General features: G+C 44.8%; 1 protein-coding gene and 1 long non-coding RNA gene across 5 annotated transcripts in view; both read right to left on the reverse strand.

The window, feature by feature from the left end:
- FBXW7 (F-box and WD repeat domain containing 7) overlaps positions 1-25,629 on the reverse strand; it is a 194,262-nt gene that overhangs the window by 64,793 nt on the left and 103,840 nt on the right. The gene's annotated exons all lie outside the window — the stretch shown is intronic.
- On the reverse strand, positions 5,874-25,260 carry LOC120990044. Its single transcript, XR_005776361.1, has 4 exons — positions 25,250-25,260; positions 23,742-23,747; positions 6,939-6,947; positions 5,874-6,007 (listed from the first exon to the last, which is right to left on the reverse strand). It is a non-coding gene; the product is annotated as an uncharacterized LOC120990044 (long non-coding RNA).

A 25,629-nucleotide genomic window follows, 5' to 3' on the forward strand; every position in this document is an offset into this window, starting at 1 on the left:
CAGCACAAGCAGCTGAAAAATCGTGCAAAGTGCGAAAGCTGGGGCGCAACCGCCAGACCGCTTTTCATCAAAGCACTGAAAACCTTCCAGACAGCGAAAGGACAGTCATATGGAAGGTAACAACCAGCAGCAGGTACTCCAAAATCCTGGAGTAAAAGCCAACGTGAACGATTGATGGAGGCCCTACACCATCCATGAGCAATGACCTTTTACATGTCTCGTTTTTGGATTCAAATTAAAAAGGTTGTCCTATGAATACAACTTAACCTCTAGAGGAGGTGTCTGATCGAGGGGTGGGGGGGAGGTGTCTGATCGAGGGGTGGGGGGGAGGTGTCTGATCGAGGGGTGGGGGGGAGGAGACTGATCGAGGGGGGGAGGTGTCTGATCGAGGGGTGGGGGGGGGGGGGGACTGATCGAGGGGTGGGGGGGAGGTGTCTGATCGAGGGGTGGGGGAGGAGACTGATCGAGGGGTGGGGGGGGAGGTGTCTGATCGAGGGGTGGGGGAGGAGACTGATCAAGGGGGTGGGGGGGAGGAGACTGATCGAGGGGTGGGGGGGAGGAGACTGATCGAGGGGTTGGGTCTGACCACTGATAGCCAAACCCTCTATTGCAGCCCAATAGAGTTGAATGGAGCGCATGTGTGTCTGCCACTCCATTCAACGGCCCCCATTCTAGTGATCAGCGGGGCTTGCAGAAATCCATGTGCTTGCTGCTGCATTCAAATGAATGGAACTGATTTTCAGTTGCAGAATTTTCTGCCACAAAATTTGCATGTGAAGGCACCCTTACTCCCTGTAATCCTTAGCGATTGCTCGCAGGACACCAGCACCGATATTTTGCTGGTGACTGCAAAGCTTTTTTTTTTTTTTTGTGGTTTCTCACTCCCATTCATTTCTTAGGGAGGCAGCGCTGAGGATCGCAGAGAGGCGGTTTAAAGCCGCGGCTGCTTTAACCCACCCCCCTCCTACAGCTGAATGACAGCTTTCTTTCAGATCTATGTTCCAGCACAGAGCAGCAGCCTCACTGGACCCAGCTAATTACCGGGAAAATGCCGTCTGTCAGGCTACATGCACACGAACATTGATTGTTTCCGTGTCCGTTCTGTTTTTTTTTGCAGGTAGCATGCGGACCCATTCATTTCAATGTCCGCATCCGTATGTCCGTTCCGTAGCCCCGCAAAAAAATAAATAAATAGAACATGTCCTATTTTAGGCATTGTTACAATGGATCTGGGGAAAAAAAAACGGGTGGCATACGGATGGCATCTGTTTTTTTGCACGCCGCAAAACACATACGGTCGTGTGCATGTAGCCTCAGTCGGCCAAAAACCATTGCATGCAACGTTTTTTTTGTCCGTCCGAAGCTGGTGGTTACAGTTCACCAGATTAGCTCAGAGATGTGTGGACTGTGATCTGTGCCAGGGCATCATCCCTCCACGTAGATTATCATTGATATTTAACCATGCTGGCACTGATCCTTTCCTTCCTATCGTTTTAGGTCAAGGCTTACAGTCAACTTATACTTCTGGATTAAAACCATACAATTCCCTATTGCCCTCAATAATAAAATGAGGTGGTCACAACTTTTGGCTTCTTCTACAAAACAAAATAAACCAAGCATTGTCTCCTATTGTAATCCACCACAATAGAGGCTGGCAGATGGCCAAGGCTACTGTTACTTTCTACACTGTTGTGCCATACAATGTTCACCCCTCAGGACTTCACATTCACAAGTAATTCTAGATCTTTAAAAAACAAAACAAAAAAAAACTGAGGTTACAAAACAAAAAAATATCCACTATGTAATATCTGAGGGTCCAGGCAAAACAACATCTCCAATATGACTTGAAGATCATCAGTCTAGGGCGTACAAGTTGGACCTGTCACCACTCCTAACATGTCTAAAAAAAATACTTGTATGTCTCAAGAAATAATCCTGGAACATCTTTTCTCATACTATTTTATTTGTGTTGTTCCTCTGTTATTCCTCCTGAATATTTATAAATAGACAATTACGATAGGTATTATCATTCCCCTTGTCAAAGGGAAGTTTTCCTACACACTCTGGCACTGATTAAACCACGTCGGGCTGTGTAGGGACACACCTGGATGTGGTAAATTATTGTGAATTTATTCAAGTTTCCAGGAGGAATAACAGATACATTACACATAATACATTACCACACAGAGGGTACTAAGGGTACTTTCACACTAGCGTTTTTCATTTCCGGTATTGAGTTCCGTCACAGGAGCTATATACTGGAAAAAATCTGATCAGTTTTATTCTAATGCATTCTGAATGGAGAGCAATCCAATCAGGATGCATCAGTTCAGTCCCTTTTACGTTTTTTGGATGGAGAAAATACCGCAGCATGCTGCAGTTCTCTCTTCGGCCAAAAATACTGGACACTTGCTGGAATGCCGGATCCGGCATTAATTTACATTGAAGTGTATTAGTGCCGGATCCGGCATTAAGTGTTCCGGCATGCGCAGACCTTTAAAAATGCAAAAAGAAATTGATACCGGATCCGTTTTTCCGGATGACCCCGGAGAGACGGATCCGGTATTGCAATGCATTTGTCAGACGGATCCGCATCCGGATCCGTCTGACAAATGCCATCAGTTTGAGTCCGGATTGCCGGATCCAGCAGGCAGTTCAGGAGACAGAACTACCTGCCGCAATCCTCTGCCGCAAGTGTGAAAGTACCCCAAGAAAAGATGCAGCAGCTCTGTTTTTTTCATGGGGAATACAATGCTTTACTGAAACAGGTGAGGAGACAGGTCCTTTTTCAACAGACCCTCTGCATGGATGACAAAATCCACTTGATTTACATGAGGATTTATGGAGGAATTTGCTGTGGATATGCATAGCAAACGGTGAAATTTGTGCTGGAATTTGGCAAAATAAAAAGTGACAAGACACTGAGCAGCTACTGTAAACGCTGTGGATTTTCCTCCATCCCATGCCGGCTGAACTTATCCTAAACACCAGGCTCTACGGATCTAAATGTTAAATCCGTAATTATTTCCAAAATGTATCAATATCAGCGCGTAACCCTGAGCAGATAAATCTGCCAGGCTCTTCAGTCAAGGACTCCTCTCTAATGATCCCTGACCACGGCTCTGGAGCATAGAGAGAAATTTCCGAGAAACGTTTCCGTAAAGACTAGGGCTACAAGAAGTGAAGGAGAATTTCCATGGGTGAAACCCAGAAAGCGGTCCAGCAAGTGCTTTTTATCATAGCGGGATGATTGCTTGCTCTCATACTAGATTAGAAAAAACGAAGCAGACATCACAGGCATTAATTATAGCTTCTTTCAGCTCCCCTCCTCCCTAAAATGCTTCCAATTTAATGTGGCGTATATACCAGATGTTACTGAGGTCAATAAGGCGACAATGCAGCCATATGGGGTGTTAAGTGGGCGTGCATATATTAACTAAGCTTCTGCCGGCTTCGGTGGGAATAAGGACTATTGTGCTGCATGCCCGTCCCAGACGCTGAGCACAAGCGCCATGCCCAATCCTGAAGCTTTCTTCACACTAGGGATAGACCGATATTGATTTTTTATTTTTTTTAGAGCCGATACCAATACCGATAACCTGTGAACTTTCAGGCCGATAGCTTATATCAATATTCTGTGCATTTTTATTTTTGAAAAAAAATAAACAAATTTCCATTACGGCGTTCCACACGTTTTTTTTTAATATTTTAATACACTGATCAAAAAAAAAAAGGTAACACTTAAACAACACAATGTAACTCCAAGTCAATCGCACTTCGGTGAAATCAAACTGTCCACTTAGGAAGCAACACTGAGTGACAATCAATTTCACATGCTGTTGTGCAAATGGGATAGACAACAGGTGGAAATTATAGGCAATTAGCAAGACACCCCAATAAAGGAGTGGTTCTGCAGGTGGTGACTACAGACCACTTCTCAGTTCCTATGCTTCCTGGCTGATGTTTTGGTCACTTTTGAATGCTGGCGGTGCTTTCACTCTAGTGGTAGCATGAGACGGAGTCTACAACCCACACAAGTGGCGCAGGTAGTGCAGCTTATCCAGGATGGCACATCAATGCGAGCTGTGGCAAGAAGGTTTGCTGTGTTTGTCAGCGTAGTGTCCAGAGCATGAAGGCGCTACCAGGAGACCGGCCAGTACATCAGGAGACGTGGAGGAGGCCGTAGGAGGGCAACAACCCAGCAGCAGGACCGCTACCTCCGCCTTTGTGCAAGGAGGAACAGGAGGAGCACTGCCAGAGCCCTGCAAAATGACCTCCAGCAGGCCACAAATGTGCATGTGTCTGCTCAAACGGTCAGAAACAGACTCCATGAGGGTGATATGAGGGCCCGACGTCCACAGGTGGGGGTTGAGCTTACAGCCCAACACCGTGCAGGACGTTTGGCATTTGCCAGAGAACACCAAGATTGGCAAATTCGCCACTGGCGCCCTGTGCTCTTCACAGATTAAAGCAGGTTCACACTGAGCACATGTGACAGACTCTGGAGACGCCGTGGAGAACGTTCTGCTGCCTGCAACATCCTCCAGCATGACCGGTTTGGCATTGGGTCAGTAATGGTGTGGGGTGGCATTTCTTTGGAGGGCCGCACAGCCCTCCATGTGCTCGCCAGAGGTAGCCTGACTGCCATTAGGTACCGAGATGAGATCCTCAGACCCCTTGTCAGACCATATGCTGGTGCGGTTGGCCCTGGGTTCCTCCTAATGCAAGACAATGCTAGACCTCATGTGGCTGGAGTGTGTCAGCAGTTCCTGCAAGACGAAGGCATTGATGCTATGGACTGGCCCTCCCGTTCCCCAGACCTGAATCCAATTGAGCACATCTGGGACATCATGTCTCGCTCTATCCACCAACGTCACATTGCACCACAGACTGTCCAGGAGTTGTCAGATGCTTTAGTCAAGGTCTGGGAGGAGATCCCTCAGGAGACCGTCCGACACCTCATCAGGAGCATGCACAGGCGTTGTAGGGAGGTCATACAGGCACGTGGAGGCCACACACACACTACTGAGCCTCATTTTGACTTGTTTTAAGGACATTACATCAAAGTTGGATCAGCCTGTAGTGTGTTTTTCCACTTTAATTTTGAGTGTGACTCCAAATCCAGACCTCCATGGGTCGAAAAATTTGATTTCCATTTTTTTATTTTTGTGTGATTTTGTTGTCAGCACATTCAACTATGTAAAGAACAAAGTATTTCAGAGGAATATTTAATTAATTCAGATCTAGGATGTGTTATTTTTGTGTTCCCTTTATTTTTTTGAGCAGTGTAGTTTGGACTTTTCGGACGTGGCAATATGTGATATGTTTAATTATCTATTGGGAAAGGGGGGTGATCTATACTTTATATTTTGGTGGGGTTTTCTAAACTTTTTTTATTTTATTTTTTCAAATAACTTAATCCCTTGTCCTATTCACCCTAATAGAGCTCTATTAGGGTAAATAGGATCTCACACTCTCCCTATGCTCTGTGCACACAGCAGCAGGGAGGTTACCATGGCAGCCAGGGCTTCAGTAGCATCCTGGCTGCCATGGTAACTGATCAGAGCCCCAGGATTACACTGCTGGGGCTCCGATCAGAAGCTGCCACTGCCAACAATGAAGAGGAGGGGACCCTGTGGCCATTGCCACCAATGATTTTTTGGCTACTTTAACACTCACGTTTTGTGCGGATCTGTCATGGATGGATCCATTCAGATACTGCAACCGTCTGCATCCGTTTGTATTATCTTGTATTAGCCAAGATGTATCTGTCATGAACACTATTCAAAGTCAATGGAGGACGGATCAGTCTTCTATTGTGCCAGAGAAAATGGATCCGTCCCCATGGTGTCAGATGGAATGGAGCCAAACTGATGCATTCTGAGCGGATCCTTTTCCATTCAGAATGCATTAGAATGCAAACTGATCCGTTTTGGACCGCTTGTGTGAGCCCTGAACAGATCTCACAAACGGAAAGCTAAAACGCGAGTGTTAAAGTAGACTAATACTGGGATGGGATTGGCGCACTGGCCACCAATGATTTTAATACTTGGGGGGGAGACGCACTGAGCCACCAATGATAATTAACGTTTAATACAGGAGGAGGGTGTCTCGGCGCCTGAGGAGTTAACTGCCGCTGATCGCAGCTTTCTGTCATATAGGCTGGGCACCGCCTCCTGTATTTGTATTAGACGTTAATTGTCATTGGTGGCGCAGTGCGCCCGCCCCTCCTCCTCCTGCCTCTCCTCATTGGCAGCGCAGCACAGGGGGAGGGAGAGAGTGACTCCTTCTCCCCTGTGCTGCTGATGGAACATGAGCGTACTGACAGCAGTACGGTCATTTTCTGTGATAGCGCGCTGGACGCATTATCGGCAAGGTTAGATGCAGATACCGATAACTTTGAAAATCATGAATATCGGCCAATAATATCGGTAACTACGATAATCGGTCGATCCCTAATTCACACCAGGCAGAGGTGGGAAATATTTAAAAGCGAAAACCAGGACTGCATCCTAAACACTACGTTATCATTGGAGAAGAAACCTTGAAATGAATGGGTCCACAAAAAATGCGGACAACACACCATGTGCTGTCCGCATCAGTATGTCCGTTCCGTAGCCCCGCAAAAAAAATAAAACATGCCATCTGTTTGTTTTATTTTTTTTGCGGATCCGCAATTTACGGACTGCAAAACACATACGGTCGTGTGCATGTAGCCTAATGCCCGTGCTGGCCGTTGCCGTATTGCGGACCACATTTGTGGATCCGCAATACACGGGCATCATTCTGTGGGCATTCCACATCACGGATGCAGATCCATTCACTTCAATGGGTCCGCAAATCCGGAGATGCAGAATGGTACGGAACGGAACCCTACGGAAGCACTACGGAGTGCTTCCGTGGGATTTCGTCCCGTACTTCCGTTCCGCAAAAAGAACGAACATGTCCTATCTTTTTGCGGAATGGGCGGATCGTGGACCCATTTAAGTGAATGGGTCCGCAATCCGCTGCGGCTGCCCTGCGGTCGTTGTTCGTGCACTGCGACTCGTAATTTGCGGGCCACAGCACGGCCACGTTCGTGTGCAGGAGGCCTAATACTGATGCAAGATACTGACTATATCAGCAATATGTGAACAAGGCTCTAAGCCTCATGTCGGGAAGATGTCTGTTGCTCTATAGTGGCACTCTGTATAGAAAAATGCATCCTGCTGGAGAGCATTTCAAGTTCGGCCTAGAGGATGAAAGCTTTAATGAAAGCACAGGGTATATGGATCCTATATACACTCACCTAAAGAATTATTAGGAACACCTGTTCTATTTCTCATTAATGCAATTATCTAGTCAACCAATCACCTGGCAGTTGCTTCAATGCATTTTAGGGGTGTGGTCCTGGTCAAGACAATCTCCTGAACTCCAAACTGAATGTCAGAATGGGAAAGAAAGGTGATTTAAGCAATTTTGAGCGTGGCATGGTTGTTGGTGCCAGACGGGCCCGGTCTGAGTATTTCACAATCTGCTCAGTTACTGGGATTTTCACGCACAACCATTTCTAGGGTTTACAAAGAATGGTGTGAAAAGAGAAAAACATCCAGTATGCGGCAGTCCTGTGGGCAAAAATGCCTTGTGGATGGTAGAGGTCAGAGGAGAATGGGCCGACTGATTCAAGCTGATAGAAGAGCAACGTTGACTGAAATAACCACTCGTTACAACCGAGGTATGCAGCAAAGCATTTGTGAAGCCACAACACGCACAACCTTGAGGCGGATGGGCTACAACAGCAGAAGACCCCACCGGGTACCACTCATCTCCACTACAAATAGGAAAAAGAGGCTACAGTTTGCACGAGCTCACCAAAATTGGACTGTTGAAGACTGTTGCCTGGTCTGATGAGTCTCGATTTCTGTTGAGACATTCAAATGGTAGAGTCCGAATTTGGCGTAAACAGAATGAGAACATGTATCTATCCTCTGATGGCTACTTCCAGCAGGATAATGCACCATGTCACAAAGCTCGAATCATTTCAAATTGGTTTCTTGAACATGACAATGAGTTCACTGTACTAAAATGGCCCCCACAGTTACCAGATCTCAACCCAATAGAGCATCTTTGGGATGTGGTGGAACGGGAGCTTCGTGCCCTGGATGTGCATCCGTCAAATCTCCATCAACTGCAAGATGCTATCCTATCAATATGGGCCAACATTTCTAAAGAATGCTATCAGCACCTTGTTGAATCAATGCCACGTAGAATTAAGGCAGTTCTGAAGGCAAAAGGGGGTCCGACACCGTATTAGTATGGTGTTCTTAATAATTCTTTAGGTGAGTGTATTTTCTATGGATCTGTACTCCGCATGCCGGAAAAGCGGCTAAGGCCTCTTTTGCAGAAGTAAATTTTCCATCTGGATGTTGTAAGACACCATCCGGACTGATCCCTTATATATCTGTACACATGAGGATTGTTTTTTCATACATCATTTCTGTGGTCAGGAAAGAAAAAAAGAAAAGGGAAAAATAAAAAAAATAATATATAAAAAAAATAAGCCAGCACCTTCTATATTCTGTGTTGGTCACGCAGCTTTGGTTCCGTAGAAGTGAATGGGCTGCGTGAAAAAACAGAAGGCAGTTTTTCTTCAAGCGTGTGAAAAACACATCAAAAACTGATTCCATCCATGCAGAAGAAAACGCAAGAACTTAAAAAGGGGTTGTCCGAGTTCAGACTTAAACCCAGACACTGCACTTATTTACCATGAATGAGTGGAGCATAGGAGCTTTTCACGCCCTCGCCCTGCGCAGGAGAATTTTTTTGAGATCCGGTGACATGGGTAAGCTAGACGGAGACTTCTGCTTAGCAGTGAGCCCGGTAACATCACTAGCACTAATGGGTGGTTTTTAGCGCTGCCCATCAGAGTCGGTGATGTCACCGGGATCACTGCTGGGCGTAAGTCTCCGTCTAGCAGTGTCCAAAAGTAAACAAACAGCCCTTGACCTGCGCAATGTATCGCAGGGAGGCGTAAAAAGCTCCGATGCTCCACTCATTCATGGTGAATGAGTGCAGATTGGGTTGTGTCTGGGTTGAGACAGACAGATTTGCAGAAAACACTGAAGCAAACTAAAGAAAAACTTAGGCCGGGTTCACATCACCGTTTAGTCTTCCGCCTTCTGATCCGTCAGAACAACAGAAAAAAAACAAAAAAAAAACAACAAATCCTGTATTTTAAGCATCCGTTATGCTCAGTAATGCACATTTTGCATTTGTTTTAGCCCGATTTCCTGATGTAGTTTTGGACGTCAAAATCAGGAGAGGATCATAAAAAGAGAGACAGTATAAAGGACATATATGATTTCTCTTAAAGTGGTTGTCCGGGTTCAGAGCTGAACCCGGACATACCCATATTTTCACTCAGGCAGCCCCCCTGATGTAAGCATCGGAGCATCTCATGCTCCGATGAGCTCCCTTGCCTAGATCCCTAGATCGCATAGGGCACGGGCTCTTTTGTTTACAATAACACACTGCCGGGCGGAGGCTTCTTCCACCCAGCAGTGTGTTCGGTGACGTCACCAGTTCTGATGGACGTGCTTTAGTGCTGTCCTAGCCGTTTTACTGGCTAGGGCAGCGCTAAAGCCCGCCCATCAGTGCCAGTGACGTCACCGTGTTTTCTGGCAGCCCCATGGAGAGCCCGGTTTGTCACCGGAACTCCTGAAAATGCCTTTGCCCTGAGCGATTTAGAGCAGGGCAAAGGAGAGCATCGGAGCATGAACTGCTCCGATGCTTAAGTCAGGGGGGCTGCCTGGGTGAAAATGGGAATATGTCCGGGTTCAGCTCTGAACCGGACAACTCCTTTAAACTCAGCTCTGGTATTGGCCCCCAAAACTGCACTGGGAAACCGAAACGTGTGACCGGACTCTTAACTGGTCAGATTTGCTACTCATAAATTTTAAACAGTTGGGGGAAGGAAAGGCTGGGCTTTTTATTTTTCAATATATCTGGACCTTTCGATCTCAAGGAAGATATGCCACTACCAGAATTATATGTTAGAGGCTTATTTATTTACTTTATGCACTTATATAGCGATACTATATTCTGCAGCACTTTACAGACATTAGCATCAAGCCGTCTTCAACACATCTCACAATCTAAGTTATTTCCCTCTTACTGTTAAAGGGAGTCTGTCAGAAGTTTTGACCAACCATGTAGAACTGCTGACTGCAATAGCTGGGGCTGGGAGAGCAGGATAAACCTTTTTGCAGAGATTTAAGTTTCAGTAGTAAGAACATGAAGTTTTATTCTGCAAGATTCTGCTCCTGCAAGTGCCCTGGAGGCAGAGCTTCACGGTGAAGTGCTCTCTGCACTGGGATGCAATGACGGCTGTAGTAGTCGCTGGTTGGATGCTCCAGCTGTCACTCAGAGCAGAGGGGACGGGCTGTGAAGCAGCTCAATGCTAAATGCACATCCTATTGAAGCTCTGTCATGGCCTTGCAGGAGAAGAGCCTGGCACACTACAGATAATAAAAGCTCTGCAAAAGATATGCTTCTCCTGCTCTTTTCAGCCCATACCTAGCCTCCTCAGCAATTCTGTATGGGCAAAACTTCTGACAGACTCCCTTTAATAGTAGGACGGGAATAAAATGCTAGCAGACTCTTCTGGTGGCGGCTTATCTCTAGTGATAACATAAGGATCAGACATGTCGAAATGTAAAAAGGCCGGCCTTTAAGAACAGATGTATGTGATTGGGAGGGGGAAGGCTTCAGAGGGAATAGCTGTTCCAATGATTGCCATCTATATGGCCAGCCTGAGTGGTTGCTCATGTCTGTCCCTAATATGGCTCACAGTCTAATTTGCCTAGAAACCCTTTCTTAGAAAGTCAATTTAACTGATTAGTATCTTTTTGGAGTATTGGAGAAAACCTGAAAGAAACTACAGAAGTTTGGGGAGCAACCTGAGACCCACAGAAACTTCTCAAACCAAATTGAGGTCACTTTTGCAGAAAGTAATAATGACTCTGTTGGCTGTTTTGAACTTACTGCTCATTTTTACATTATTTTGGAGGAAATGTTCTTCAAGTCTTCACAATCACACACGAGTATGGTAAAAATCATGGAGGAGAAGTATTTGTGTGTTAACTGGATCTGAAGTCCTACTGATGCCGGTGACACCAGACATCTTCCATCTCAGAGTGAGCAGGTCACAAACTACTTAACCTCCATTACTTTAAAGGAAAAGTATTAGGAGTCCTCGGGACTCATTCTGGTAGAGTGCTGTATGCGGCTACTTGTAATACTTCCGCTGCCACACGCTTCTGAGCAGAAGTCAAGGATTTAAAAGAAAAACATGTTCCTGCCATAACAAGTCCCATCACTTAATGCTGAATGACACATCCTAAAATGAACATGACTGGGCAAAAAAAAACCTCTCTCTAAAACCCCACTCCAGTTCATACACTTCTGTACAAATATACTGTAGTTTGCTTCAGTTTTATATAGTTTACTTGGAAAGAGTCGTATATTACTAGTTCTGCCAACAAGACTCCCTACACCAAGTTGGCAGTCTCCACAAGGAAAATTAAAGAAGTGACCCTTTGATGCACGGAAAAAAAAAGAAATAATTAGCTGCGGAACGAACAGAATATTTACCTGGTGCCCTACTTTTCATATTTTTAGCTGCAGAACTACCAATTCTCTGGCTCCTCTTCAGCCATCCAAGATGGCTGCACCACTTCTCAGACCACCGGATGCATGCTGTGCATGTGGTAGCCCAAAACATTTCCAGCTCCCTTCAGATTTGCTAGCACTTCTCAAGTGAGCGATGCTAGCCAAGTAAGAGCAGGGCTGGACAAGTACAGTAGGAAGAGTCTTGGACAATAGATGCACAGTGTACTTCAGGTAGTATGAGATGCGGTGCAGACATCTTGAACGACATAAGGGAAGGCCAAGAATTGGTGATCTGCAACTAAAAAGATGAAAAGGAGGTCACCATGTAAGAAGTCTGTGCGCTCCCTAGTTAATGTGAATTTTCTAGAGTGTTGTTTCAATGCCCTCAGACCCACATCAAAGACCTCTCACACAGCCCAGCAGGTACCCTGCTCTGCACAGGCAAGGCGCAAAAACCACAGAACAGTTGTCTGCAGAAAGACGTCTTTCTTATGGAAAAGACCTTGATTTTGGCTTATATCCCAAGTCATTGTTCCAGACAATCAAGACATGGACTTATAGGGTAGCCATCCAATTGGTGACACTATGAGTGCACAGTGTGGTCTGGTGGCTTGGAAAGCAATTCAGATGCTTGGCTGTATAGCTAGATGTATAACCAGTAGGAAGAGATATTGTGATCCTGGTGTATAGAGCCCAAATGAGACCCCACCTACAAAAAGACATAGATAAAATGGAACGGGTACAGAGACGGGCTATGAAAATGGTGGGAGGTCTGAAGCATGACACATATCAGGTGATACATTATCTACATAGCCTTGAGGAAAGAAGGGAAAGGGGGACATGATGGAAAACCTTTAGGCTGGTTTCACACGGGTGTTGCGGGAACATGCGCGATTTTTCTGCGCGAGTGCAAAACATTGTAATGCGTTTTTGCACGCGCGTGAGAAAAATCGGCATGTTTGGTAACCAAACCCGAACTTCTTCACAGAAGTTCGGGTTTGGGTTAGGTATTCTGTAGATTGTATTATTTTCCCTTATAACATGCGTGAAAATTGCACCGCATCCGCACTTGCTTGCGGATGCTTGCGATTTTCACGCGGCCCCATTCACTTCTATGGGGCCTGCGTTGCGTGAAAAACGCAGAATATAGAGCATGCTGTGATTTTCACACAACGCACAAGTGATGCGTGAAAATCACAGCCCCATAGAAATGAATGGGTCCGGATTCAGTGCGAGTGCAATGCATTCAACTCACGCATCGCACCCGCGCGGAATACTCGCCCGTGTGAAAGGGGCCTTATATATTAAGGCTATAAATAAGGTTCAGGAGGTAAGTGCCTTAATAAAAACTAAAAAAAACTAAAACACAAGAACAAGGGGGCACAATCTGAAATTAGCTGTTGGGGGGGGGGGGGGGGGGGGGGGGGGGGGGAACGGAACCATTGTCAATAGATATTATTGCACCAAAAGAGTAGTCGAGGCTTGGAACAAATTCCCATTGGATAGTTGGTTGGGAAATCTACAGTAAATGGATAGTCATCACTCATATCATATCTGTGCAACTGTGTCACAGCAAAGGGAAGGATTGGAGCACCTCTGAAGATGATTCCACCGGACTTCAGGAGAGCTTCTAAACACAATGGTCTAGCCTTTTAAAATATATTTTAAAAAATATTCAACTGCATCACTACCATCAAAACATTTTTAATCCCATATTAACAGCCTACATGTAAATATCCTATATAATTTTACTTCCAGCCCTGGTTATATTAACTCCTCCTTTGTTTGGACTTCAGTAGGGAGTAGATGTGATGGCCATCTCTCCACTGTAGTCTATGGAAGCTGTGAAAGAACTCTACAATGGAGACAGCTGACCTGGTCTCCTCATCTCTGAATTGCTGAGGGGGGAGGGGGGGGGGGACACCCAAACCTCCAATAAGTTGGTGTTTGAGAAGAAGGTCCCACATCTATCAGGCATCTTATACATATACTGTTGAGATGCATTCGATATTTCAGATGGTAATACCCATATAAGATTTAGGTTCCGGATATGACAGTGTGGCCCTCGGACCAGACAAGGTGCTGCACCCCTGTTACAGAACAGGCTGCCTTGGAAAACACGGTGTGAGGTCAGACTAGAGATGTCAGAATGTCAGTGAGTGACCTGGCAGTGTAAAGTCATCTTCAGACATAGCGGAGAGAAGGTAGGCGCCTGGAATGAAGGGTCTCGGCATGCAATGCTGGAATGGCCACTTTTCCATAGGCATAGCCCATCGAGGACCCATTTCAGCATTCCCTTTCTTTCCATTAACCACATATAACAGATGCATCAACAACAACAAGGAATTTGACCAACAAGAATACGGTATCCAGTTCCTCCATGGTATGAAACAAATATGAAACAGTGGGAAGATACAGAGGCTGAATTTGATGAGTGACTCACAGCGCCTAGCATCATATAGCAGCATCTAAAAAGGCCACGAGCAAATGTCAGTTCCATAAAGTAAGTAAAGCGAGATATGGAGCCACACTGCTCATTAGTGAACATGTAATTAGCGCACAGAGGAGATGGGGGAAGAAAGTTTCAAGTTTAAAACGACCTTTCTGCCCACTGAAAAACATATGCCCACACATGAAATAATACGCCAGGTCTTAACTACCACTATCAAATGACTGCTGGGCTGAAAATTACTGAAAAAACATACATACAGACATTGATTTTAAATCTGGGTGGCATTACACTTTCCCATTAACCCCCTCCCCCCTTCATGCTCGCTTCTACCAAACAATCTATTACATAGATTTTTTTGTAAATAACTGTAGTCAATTTGAACAACGTCCGCTTCAATGTGCAGCAAAAAAAAAATGATATTCAGATGTAGCAGAGCTGAATCCGGGCTTGCACCCTGTTGCCAATGAGAAATGCACACTGATCCATTTATTACCATGTGGCCATTCACCAAATTATAGAACAGGTCTCATTCTGTCCTGTACTGTGGACAAGAATAGTCCTTTCTATTGATGGGAGTGAAAAAGAGCAGAAAGTACGTGTATTTTGCAGATCAGTTGTTTGCGGACTGAAATACGGATATGGCTGTGGGCATGAAGCCTAAACGTGATGTGGTAGACTAAAGCTGGCTGTACACCTAATGTGTACGGGGGCCTCTCTACAGTCCCCCAAAGAAGATGTCGGGGGAGAAAAAGATGGGGCATGTTTGATTTCAACTTGTTCAATTCTTTTGTTCTTAAGGGGGATAAGCCGCCACCAGAGGAGTCTGGGGCCGGTTCACGCCACTCGTGTATGGGGAAGCCAAGAGGGATAGTTGTAGGCTGACTGGACCCAGTTACCTAATGTGTATGGAAAGCCTTACATGCTGCCAGCTCAGAAATAACATGTACTATATAAATGCATACAGTATGTGTACATATACATTTTACTATACTGTACGCACACCCCCACGTAGACACGTATGTAAATTTACAGCAAATATCCAAGCGTCTTCCACACAAGCAGCAGACACATGGCTTCTTCTTCCAGGATAATTCCGCCTGTTGCTATGACTCTCCGGAGTGTGGGAGTGCTCCATCTTTTTATAAACATACATTGCGGTATTAATCCTTTTCTTAGATGACAATGGGTAGGAGGACGGTAAAGGAGTGGGCATGTGTACAATCATTCCTCATACACCTGGCTCTCTAAACACAGGGGCGTGCGGAGCCCAGAGCCAGGAGAAACCCTATGGGAATGTGCAAGAACGCCAGCAGAAAACGTACCTGCAACCCTTTACACAGCAAAGAGCTGCCGTCATCTCCAAGTAAACATCAAGCCTCGTGTGACCCCTTAGGCAAACCGCACACACTGCAGATTTTTGTGCGAAAAACCCAGTGTAATACAGTACCATTTACAGAATTCCAAGAAATGTCAGTTGTTTGTGCGACTTGAACTTTCGGTAGAGTTGTTTTCCCCATAGACTTGAATGGGGATATCAAACAGAAAATACACACACAAAAAAAAAAAGAAAAAAAAAAAGAAAACACAAGACCGTGGTAAAATGATATGTGCGTTTTTTTTATTTCTTGCATACAAATATGCACCCACCATGTGCAGGTACCCTTACAGTTCCTGTAACTTCTGGGTAGAAAATGGATGGCATATACTCTCATATACGTTCAGTTGTATTTACCTGAATTTTTTCTTAAATTTTAAAGGAAAGAAAAAGGATGTTGAAAATTTCTCCAAACTGTGAAATCAGCAATTTCTGAGTTATCTAGGTCTTCTACTTTGAGTGGCAACTACAAATTGAATTCATGTTAGCATGCCCATAGGGGCTGACACGTAGTTCTAGCATGTAAGATATCTTGGTCTTCTACACGGGGACCTGTGGCGGACAGCTACTAATGCCATCCATTATAGTGTGCCCACAGGCGCCGGTTTCCCATGTACCTTAAAAGTTCTTTAAATCTGCATTTGCTCAACCTCCTAGAACAGTAATGTGCACTGTAGTTATGGTTCCAGGAGGATCAGAAGAAACACACCTTCACCATGTGAAACAGTGTGGCAGGATTGTGGGCCAACCTATGCATCATGATCTATCATGGAGCACCACTGACTAATGAAAACAGGGCGCCTCTCGCCATAAAATGGGCTGTAGACACTTCAGGGTATTTCTGTGTGCATGAGATCTGAGGCATCTGTGGTCTATCTACAGGATGAGTAAAAAAAAAAAACGGATAAAGATCTCCAGTAGGTGTAGGTCCGATCTCTGGGCTCTCATCCATAGTTGAACGTGGCTCCCTCTATTAACGTCTATGGGAGTTATGGAAAGAGCCTGTGCAGTGACCACCATTCTCTCAACAGGCGATGTTCTCAGAGGTGGGACCTGCACACCAGCAGGTGTTTGTGGCATATCCAAACCTTCTCAGCTTTTCTTCTTTTACTCTACTCCCTCAGGAGAAAACCCTCAGGATTACATAACTGCAGAGATATTTCTGAAGCTATTAGAAAATCTTTTTCTGCAGCATGGACAACTTCCAACATTCAAAAGTGTTCGATGACCGATTGTAAAGTCGCAGTGTGAGCCCAAACACCACACCCTGCAGGCAGCAATACGAGTCCACCTATATTATATGCATGGGAATATACACTGATGCTTCATACCCTTCCCTGAGAAGTGTCGAGGTGGAGGGCGACAAACCACCGCAGCAGCAGTAAAGGTGGTATGGGGTAAGCAGGAATTGTAGTGGAGAATCTTGCATGTCAAAAAACCCCAGTGCACAGAATGCGGGATTATAAATAGAAATGAAAGCCGAGGATTTTTGCCAGATTTATTAGTTACTTTGGCAACAGGGACTGTATTCTGCATCATGAAACACAGAATGCCTTCTAGTAAGAATTTAGGAGCTGGATTGCTTGCGTTGTGCCTGTGCAGTCTAAGGGTGCACCTTGCGCTCTGCTGTCTCATCTGAAGACCTTATGACAAAGTCAGAGCTTGGCACGGAGCAGTGCGTGGCATAAGATGCAGCTTGGGAAGGCACAAGAACTGCCTACAGTCGAAAGTAGGAGTCCTGTGATAGAAGCCAATGCAAGGGAAGTGAGATGAAACAGGGAGCACAGCTGTGAGGTCTGTTTCACTAATGATAAAAATGAGCCTTCATTGGGTAGAAAGGGATAAGGCCGCCAACATTTCTCTGCAGTCGCCAAACTCTTGCAGGCAGCCCATACGTTACAGAAATGTTCATCCTGTTTGCGCTGTGCAATGATGTGATCCAATGCTTTGCAAATAAGTAAAGGCTTGTTAAAAAGTTTCTAAATTCTGTCTTTTTTAGAGGGGTTTTCCAGTTAAAGAGGACCTTTCACCGATTCTTACCCTATGAACTAACTATACAGACATGTAGAGCGGCGCCTGGGGATCTCACTGCACTTACTATTATCCCCGGGCGCCGCTCCGTTCTCCTGCTATGCCCTCCGGTATCTCCGTTCCCTAAGTTATGGTAGGCGGAGTCTGCCCTAGCGCTGGCCAATCGCATTGCAGAGCTCACAGCCTGGGAGAAAATAACCTCCCAGGCTGTGAGCTCTGCGCTGCGATTGGCCAGCGCTAGGGCAGACTCCGCCTACCATAACTTAGGGACTGGTATCTCCGCCTACTATAACTTAGTGAGCGGAGATACCGGAGGGCATAGCGGCGCCCGGGGATAATAGTAAGTGCAGTGAGATCCCCGGGCGCCGCTGTACATGTCTGTATAGTTAGTTCATAGGGTAAGAATCGGTGAAAGGTCCTCTTTAAATACTGATGACCTTTTCTCAGGATTAGTCAGCAGTATCAGATTGAAGAGGGGGTTCAACTCCTGGCAACCTCACCCATAAGCTGATGCAAGCGGCTGCTGTGTTCAGGTGATCGCTGCAGCCTCTTCCTGCGACGTTACATCCATTGGTCACATGTTTATTCTGCAGCTCTGTGAATGGGTCTCAGCTGTAATACCAAACACAGCCACTATACAACATACGGCGTGGGCTTGGTATACGAACGGTGTAGGAACTCCCAACAATCAGATACTGATAACCTATACTGAGGATATATGTCATCGATATTTAACTCCTGGATAACCCCTATAATTCCATAGGTAGTGCAATATGCTAGATAGAACCTGTGCTCTGCCTTTCTGCACAGAATACTTGCCTGGTCAATGACACAACAGTAGTGATGGATCTTGTATACTAGTGACTATATGGCTTGGGAGGGAGGACTGGAGAAATTGGAACACTATAGCCTCTAATGGTCCTGTGCACAGTGAATCAGTCTTGGTGATGAGCACCATTTAAAAGGCCTTGGTTTCTGGCATCTGAATGAGTCTAAGGGCTCATGCACACAAACGTATTTTCTTTCCGCTTCCGTTCCTCTTTTTTTTGCTGACCGTATGCGGAACCATTCACTTCAATGGGTCCGCAAAAACAACGGAAGGTACTCCGTGTGCATTCCGTTTCCGTATTTCCATTCCACAAAAAAGTAGTGCATGTCCTATTATTGTCTGAGGCCCAATTCAAGTCAATGGGTCCGCAAAAAATAGGGAACACATCCGTAATTTGCGGATCCATATTGTAGAAATGCTATGCCCAGTCCACATTGCTCATGTGTTTGGTGATTAATAAGTTACTGTTTCCTTTTCCGATCTGCAAAAAACGGATCGCATACTGATATGTTTTGTGAAATAACGGAACAGAAGAAGACTTAAATCAGAGGGAAAAAAACCTCAGATACGGATCAGTGAAAAACGAACCGCAAAACAACAACATATGCATGAGCCCTAAGGGTACGTTCACATGACGGATTTTGAAAACAAGCTTTTATAATCCGAACAGAATCCATTCTGATTTTAGGGGTTTCTTGGCATATTTCCTCCACGTTTTTTTGGGGGGGGTTTTTTTGCACGGTTTTGAAGCTCATATTTTTGGGGGCCTGAAGACTTCAATGAAAGTCTGTATTTCTGCTTGTGGTTTGGTGGGGGGGGGGGGGGGAAACGCAAGGACAACTGTGCTGCATTTTTTGCCACTTCTCATTCATTTGAATGGGCGATTCAGAGCGGATTACATGACGTGATAGGGCATGCCGCTTCTTTTTTCCCACTGATACATAGTGCTAGAATCTGAATACTGTCCATTAATAACTTGCGGGTTATGAAGCTTAGAATAAAAAGCGAGAACAGAGTTCCTTATACCTGGTGAGACACATTCTGTGTGACAATATCGGACCAAACCTGGGATCTCAATGGACAGAATGTAAAGAATTTATGTACCACAGCTCACATGTCTCATTGCCCTAAACTTTAGCTCCTAGCATTTTTAAGTACAAAAAAAAAAAGGAAAGAAACTGAACTAGAAAAACAAAAACCATAGTAAGTACATCGCTACTGTATAAGCCCTGCACAGGTAAATTGATCCATGGCCCATGGGCAGTTTCTGTCTAGAGAAGCGTATATCTAATTACTGACCCTCTGGCAGAAGAAAGATTATCAGCTTTTGTGACTAAGCATGCTTCTATGGGGTTGGCCACAAGTCTGCCTTTAAAGTCAGATGTGGGTACAAAGCACTACTCTATTAACCCCTACCGCTGTGAAACGCACAGTATTGAGAGGAATACAAAATAAAGTAGGGGATTTAGGACAGCAACCGGGGTCCTAAAATGAATGGAAACGTGTGCAAAATCCAAACTGGGTGGAAAAAAAACATTAAAAAGGGAGACAGAAGAAAAGGGCACTGGAACGGCACAAAGGGTTAATCACTGGTCTGTACATCAAGGCAAAAAACACAAACCTAGGTGCCTAGATATCAGAGAAAACCAAATGACATGCCAAAGTAGCATACATTGAAGTGTGCCAGAGAAAGAGTACTATAAAGCCACAAAGAAGAACGCCTTCATCTATGATTATCCGCTAGCACCATAAATGGTGGAGAGGTCCACTGTCACCCGTATAAAGATCTGACTGGCAAGGGTTGCCTTCTGCCAACCAGCTAAAAAACTAAAGGAGTGAAGGAAGGAATGAATGATGAATATAATAACACTTGGTCAATTTCACAGACTCAAAATAGGGTCACATTCTTCACCTGTTTAGAGCAGCAAGTCCCGGCCCTACTTTAGCGCTAATGATCCAAACTGATCGCATCATGAAATTGTCAAACACTAGGTAATGGGAATGTGTCATCACAAAATAACCTATGGTTTAAACCAAGATTTTATGTTAAATATTTTGTGAGACAGTGACAGGTCTCACACAGGGTAGAGGCAAGGAAGGGGTGGATAGTGCGGTCCACACCCCTATTCCACCACAGGTGAGACCAGCTGGAAGTAATCCGGCTGGCATAAAGCACCTCCCAGGGTGTTAGAAAGGGGGAGTGTGTTACCTGTGGACAGAGGCCTGGAGGCTCTGTGTGGTCCAAGCCAGGAGGGCTGAGACACTGGACTGGAGACAGTGGGCGTACTGTGCTCTGTACAGCCAGGAGGCTGTGGGACATTGGCTCAGAAAGCCGCATGTGTTCAAAGGGTGTGAACAGGGACTTAGGTGAGTCAGGAATATTATGTTTAGTTAGAGCCTGGACGGGCGAGTGTTTATTATTTTTGTCATTTTGCTTGTGCTGGTGTATCACAATAAATGAACTGTTTGGACCTGAAACCTGGTGTCCTGAAGCCGTACCTGTGAGGATGATCCCCTGAAAGAAAGCTACGCCCTCACATTTTTTTGTGTGTTTTTTTTCATTATACTTAAAAAGTAATCCTAAAATGATGCAATTTTCACACTGGCCACTAGGCCTAAACTACGTCAAGACTTCCTGTTCCTTGACAGCCGCCACAATGGACAGGGAGGGACCTCAATGATTTCTAGGGGACCGTTTTCTAGGCATGCTCTGTGACCTGTGCAGAGGTCAGGGGTAAGAAGATAAGCTGTAATATCACCTAATGTGACCGTGTGGGTCCTGTGCTATCTATACAAAAGTGATATCTTTCATTGGAATCCTGCCTGTGATAATGCAATGGCTACTGAAAAGTTATCTATACAGAGCAGGAAGCTTCAACATATTAGGCCTAGTGGCCAGTGTGAAAACTGCACGATTTTAGGTATTTTTTCAAATAGATAGCAACAAGGAAACAAAACAAAATAACCAAAAAACATAATTTAAACAATAGGTCATTTTCTGATGACGCATCACCTCTAAGCGAATTGGAACAATGCTGCAGTACCACCACCCAATGTACCTAGTGCGCGGTTTTCCCTTGCCTGTTCTGGAGCGCAGCTGATCAGTGTGAGATCCTACTAATGATATTACAGTCCCACAAAACCCCTTTAAAACTCCAAGCTAATAAAAATGGGTGCTGTACTTTAACGTCTACATCAGCTCCATCCCTTCAATGTCACCTTGCCACACAAAACACTAAATGATATCCTGTTATTACCCATGATTTTACCCAGGCAGAAATATCTATCAAGTGCTCTTGTTTCCATTCTCAATATACGGCTCAGGGAACATAATGAGCCGAATTACCACGAGTGCGGCAGACGCTGTTTAGTTACAGATCAGAGCTCTGAAGAATTGGGAACAAGAGAAACCCAGAGGAAAAATGAAATGACATTACACAAGAAAAGAGGATGTTCAGCAACCAATGCTGACTGGGATGCTTGGGCACTACTGAAGCTACAAGAACAGGGGCCCCCTACCCGGTGGAGCCCCGCTGAAATAGGCTGGTCATTCATTTCTATGGGAGCACCAGAGACAGTCGAGCACTGTACTCTATCTCCAGTGCTCCCGTAAAAATGAATGGAGTGGCGGCGTACTTTTCCATCCATTCCCAGCAGTAGGAACCCCACCTATCTGATAGTGATCACCTACTCTGTGGATTGGGGATAAATTTCTATAAATCTGAATACCTCTTTTTGAACACCTTTGGGGGTATGTGTTTTTCATTGTTCCAATTGGTCTATATACTAAAACCTTTTACAGCCTTCAGTTTTCCCTGCTCTGCAGACTGTTCGTCCTTCCCTTCACAGAAATCCATTAAAATCAATTAGAGACCTGCTCTGGCAGGAATTGTAGCCCTTATCTGTGCTTTCCTAACAGCTTAAACGTTCATTTAAGCTAAATTCTTATCAAACGAACAAAACTACAGCTTAAAGGGGTTATCCAATGATATATATTGATGACCTATCCTCAGGAGAGGTCATCAATAACAGATTGGTGGGGGTCCGACACCCGGCACCCCTGACGATCAGCGGTTAGAAAAGGTGAGCGTTGTGGCCTCTTCCTAGCCCATGTGACAACACCGTACAATGGTCACATGGCCTAGGTACAGCTGTAATACCAAGCATAGCCTATGTACAGCGCTGTGCTTGGAAAGCTGCCAGGAGCAGACTGCGCTCACCAGAGCTCCGGGGAACACGGTGGCTCCCTGAAAGAGCTGATATGTGGGGGTGCCGGGACTTGGAACCCCCTCCCCCGATCTGATAATGATGACCTATCCTGAGGATAACCCCTTTAAGGTGCATTTACTCTGAGCAATAGGCATACAACTGTAGGGAAAGAAGCATTCCTTCTGCCATTGCTTGTCCTCATACATATTCATAGTTTCTGGGCAATAGATCGCTGTTCATACAGCACAGTCTGCAGCCCAGAAATGATGACTAAGGTGTCTGCATGCAGGGCTGTGGAGTCGGAGTCGAGGAGTCGGAGTCGGGGGAAATTTTGGGTACCTGGAGTCGGAGTCGGCAAACAATGCACCGACTCAGACTCCGACTCCTACTAAATTTAGATTGGAATTTAAAAAAAAAATTTAAATGTCCCAATTCACAAAAAGTTATAATTAATGACTTCTCTACTTTAAGAATAAAGACCAATGCATGCAGTGCCTCACGTAACCACAAAACGAACACGTTGAGTGACCGTGAAGAAGCAGACTTGGGCAGACTAGATGGGCCAAATATATTGGGCAGACTAGATGGGCCAAATGGTTCTTATCTGCCGACACATTCTATGTTTCTATGTTTCATGCTTTTCATGTGCTTCACTATATGACACGCAACGCACAATTAGGAGCTGCAATACTTATACTTTCCATTGTGTTGTGTTCTGCTTTTACAGGGAACGCAGCGTCCATGTGTAACCTCGCCTCTCACTGATAAGGGATTAAATAAATATGTTTTTTGCAGGACTAGAGAGAGACACTTGTATAAGTGAAGGGAATGGAGGGCCAATAGCTCAAGACTGAAGCTGTAAACCATTGGAAAAACTGCTGTCATTTAGCTAAGGCTATAAAAACTTGTAAACTCCGATTGTTAGCTTAAACTTTAAATATGACTATGGGATTCTACTAGGGAAATCATGTTTTAGAATAAATGCCCCTTCCTGGATCCTCCCACTGCCCTATCTTCAGCAGCAGTGTTTGTCTTTTGCTTAAACTGTGCAATACAGTAGACTGTTGGCTTCCCAGCCAGTAGTCCTGTGGTAGGTTGCGTTTCTTTCCCTCAAGGAATGTATAATACGCATATTAATAGAGGAGTCGGGGAGTCAGAGTCGGAAGTACATAAAACTGAGGAGTCGGAGTCGGAACATTTATCTACCGACTCCACAGCCCTGTCTGCATGAACAATCATTTCACCCAATGAATCAACGTTTCGCTCACTCATTGGGCGACCTGCGTCACCTTTTAGACAGACAGGTTATCAGGAATGAAAATTCGTAGGAATGTTCATTCTCAATGATGCTGCATTAAAAGACGTTTGTGAGCTGTCAAGAGTGAAAAGATACGGGCTCCAGATGGAGCCATCAGAGCTGCTCTCTGACGGATTTCAGTGAAAAGCAGAAAGAACAGTTTGCAGGGCAGTAAAAACTGAAGGCTGCAGAACAGAAGCTTGAAAATTGGAAAATGGTTTAGGAAGCAATAGTAAACAAAAAAAAAATTGTCTCCAAAAATTGCCCATAGACTAAGTTATTCTAATAGATAAAAAACATGGGTAATGCCAGAGACAATGCTAGCTGCAAATGTCACATCTCCCAAGTATCTCTGACTCAGCAATACATGGGTTTCTTTCTTTAGGGGTGTGAATGGTGTAGGGGTTAAATCCGCTATGAAGTACAATGACTAGTAATGCTCAAGCAGGTTGCAATTGTCTGGCAAGCCGGCTCTAAAGGCTGGTAGAAGCTAGTAGCCACCATCACATGCCTTGTTAGCACACACCAGACAAACCAAGTCCAAACGTTCTCTTCAAATCTCCTACGTGGGCACCAGCTCTGCACGCTGCAAACACTCGATGAGAGGTGGCATTCTCCAAAATCTCCTTAGGATGTGGATGTACCATCCTTCAGAGCTGATCGCACTCACAGCACAGCTTCTGCTAAAGTTCTGACTGCAGCAAATGCACAGTTATCCCATCACGTGATAAAATAAAATAAAAAGATTAATGGATCCAAAATCTGCAGGGAAGAATTTCGCTAAAACCAAAAAAATCTTTACATAGAGCTTTATTGGAGATGAAGTAAACAAATGCTGTCTAGTATCTTGTTAAATATACTGGTGCCCTCTAGTGGCCATATTTTGTAAAGTGCATAATCTTGCATTAGTCTTATCTGGGGCTGCTGAAGAGTAGCACAAATGTTCTTCTCTTATACTGCCCCTGTGTGGAGATCTCTGGTACTGTGCTCTATTGATGTGTGCGTCCAAAAGACCCTAACACGGCGACCAAATGCTGAAAAAAGTGCATCCGAGAAAACCTCATATAAAGACCGAACAAAAAAATGTGCAGAAAGAATAAAAGCAGTACTGTCGCTGGATACAAGTAGCAGTATCTTCCACTGCAAACCAACAGCTCCCAATCCAAGAACCGTATGGTTAGCTTCTACACTTCTGCCACTTTGTACGAAAAAGGGAATTTTTTGGAGCACATAAAATGTGAAATCCACAAACAAGACGTGCGCCAATGACTTCAATGTGAAATCTGTGCATATATATATATATATATATATATATATATATATATATATATATATATTTGTACTGTGTTAGCCAGTAAATAGAAGATCAAAAAGTGGTCGATATCTTTTAATGGCTAACTAAAAAACTGACGACAAAATTGCAAGCTCTTGAGGCTACTCTGGCATCTTCGTCAGGCGTCTCTCAATTTTTTCATCAGCTTTTCAGTTAACCACTGAGGCATCTCCATCTTTTTTTTCATCTTCCAAAAAAAAAAGGAATTGACGTGGCAATCCTTCACATGGAAACCGCTGTGGGAGACCACATGTGGATTAGCACCAGTGAATGAGGCTAAATCCGTATCTGCAGGTTGTACAATTGCCAATCCAGATCAGATAAGCGAGGGCTATTCTGTGTGAAGAGTGTCCTAAGGAAAAATCTACAATCTGAACAAGTCATTAGGGTATCCACGTAAACTGGTAATGTCTACAGCAAAAAAGGTGGAAATGACCAAATGGTGCAGGTCAGT

Source organism: Bufo bufo, chromosome 2 (genome assembly GCF_905171765.1).
Source record: "Bufo bufo chromosome 2, aBufBuf1.1, whole genome shotgun sequence".
Taxonomy (NCBI): Eukaryota; Metazoa; Chordata; class Amphibia; order Anura; family Bufonidae; genus Bufo; species Bufo bufo.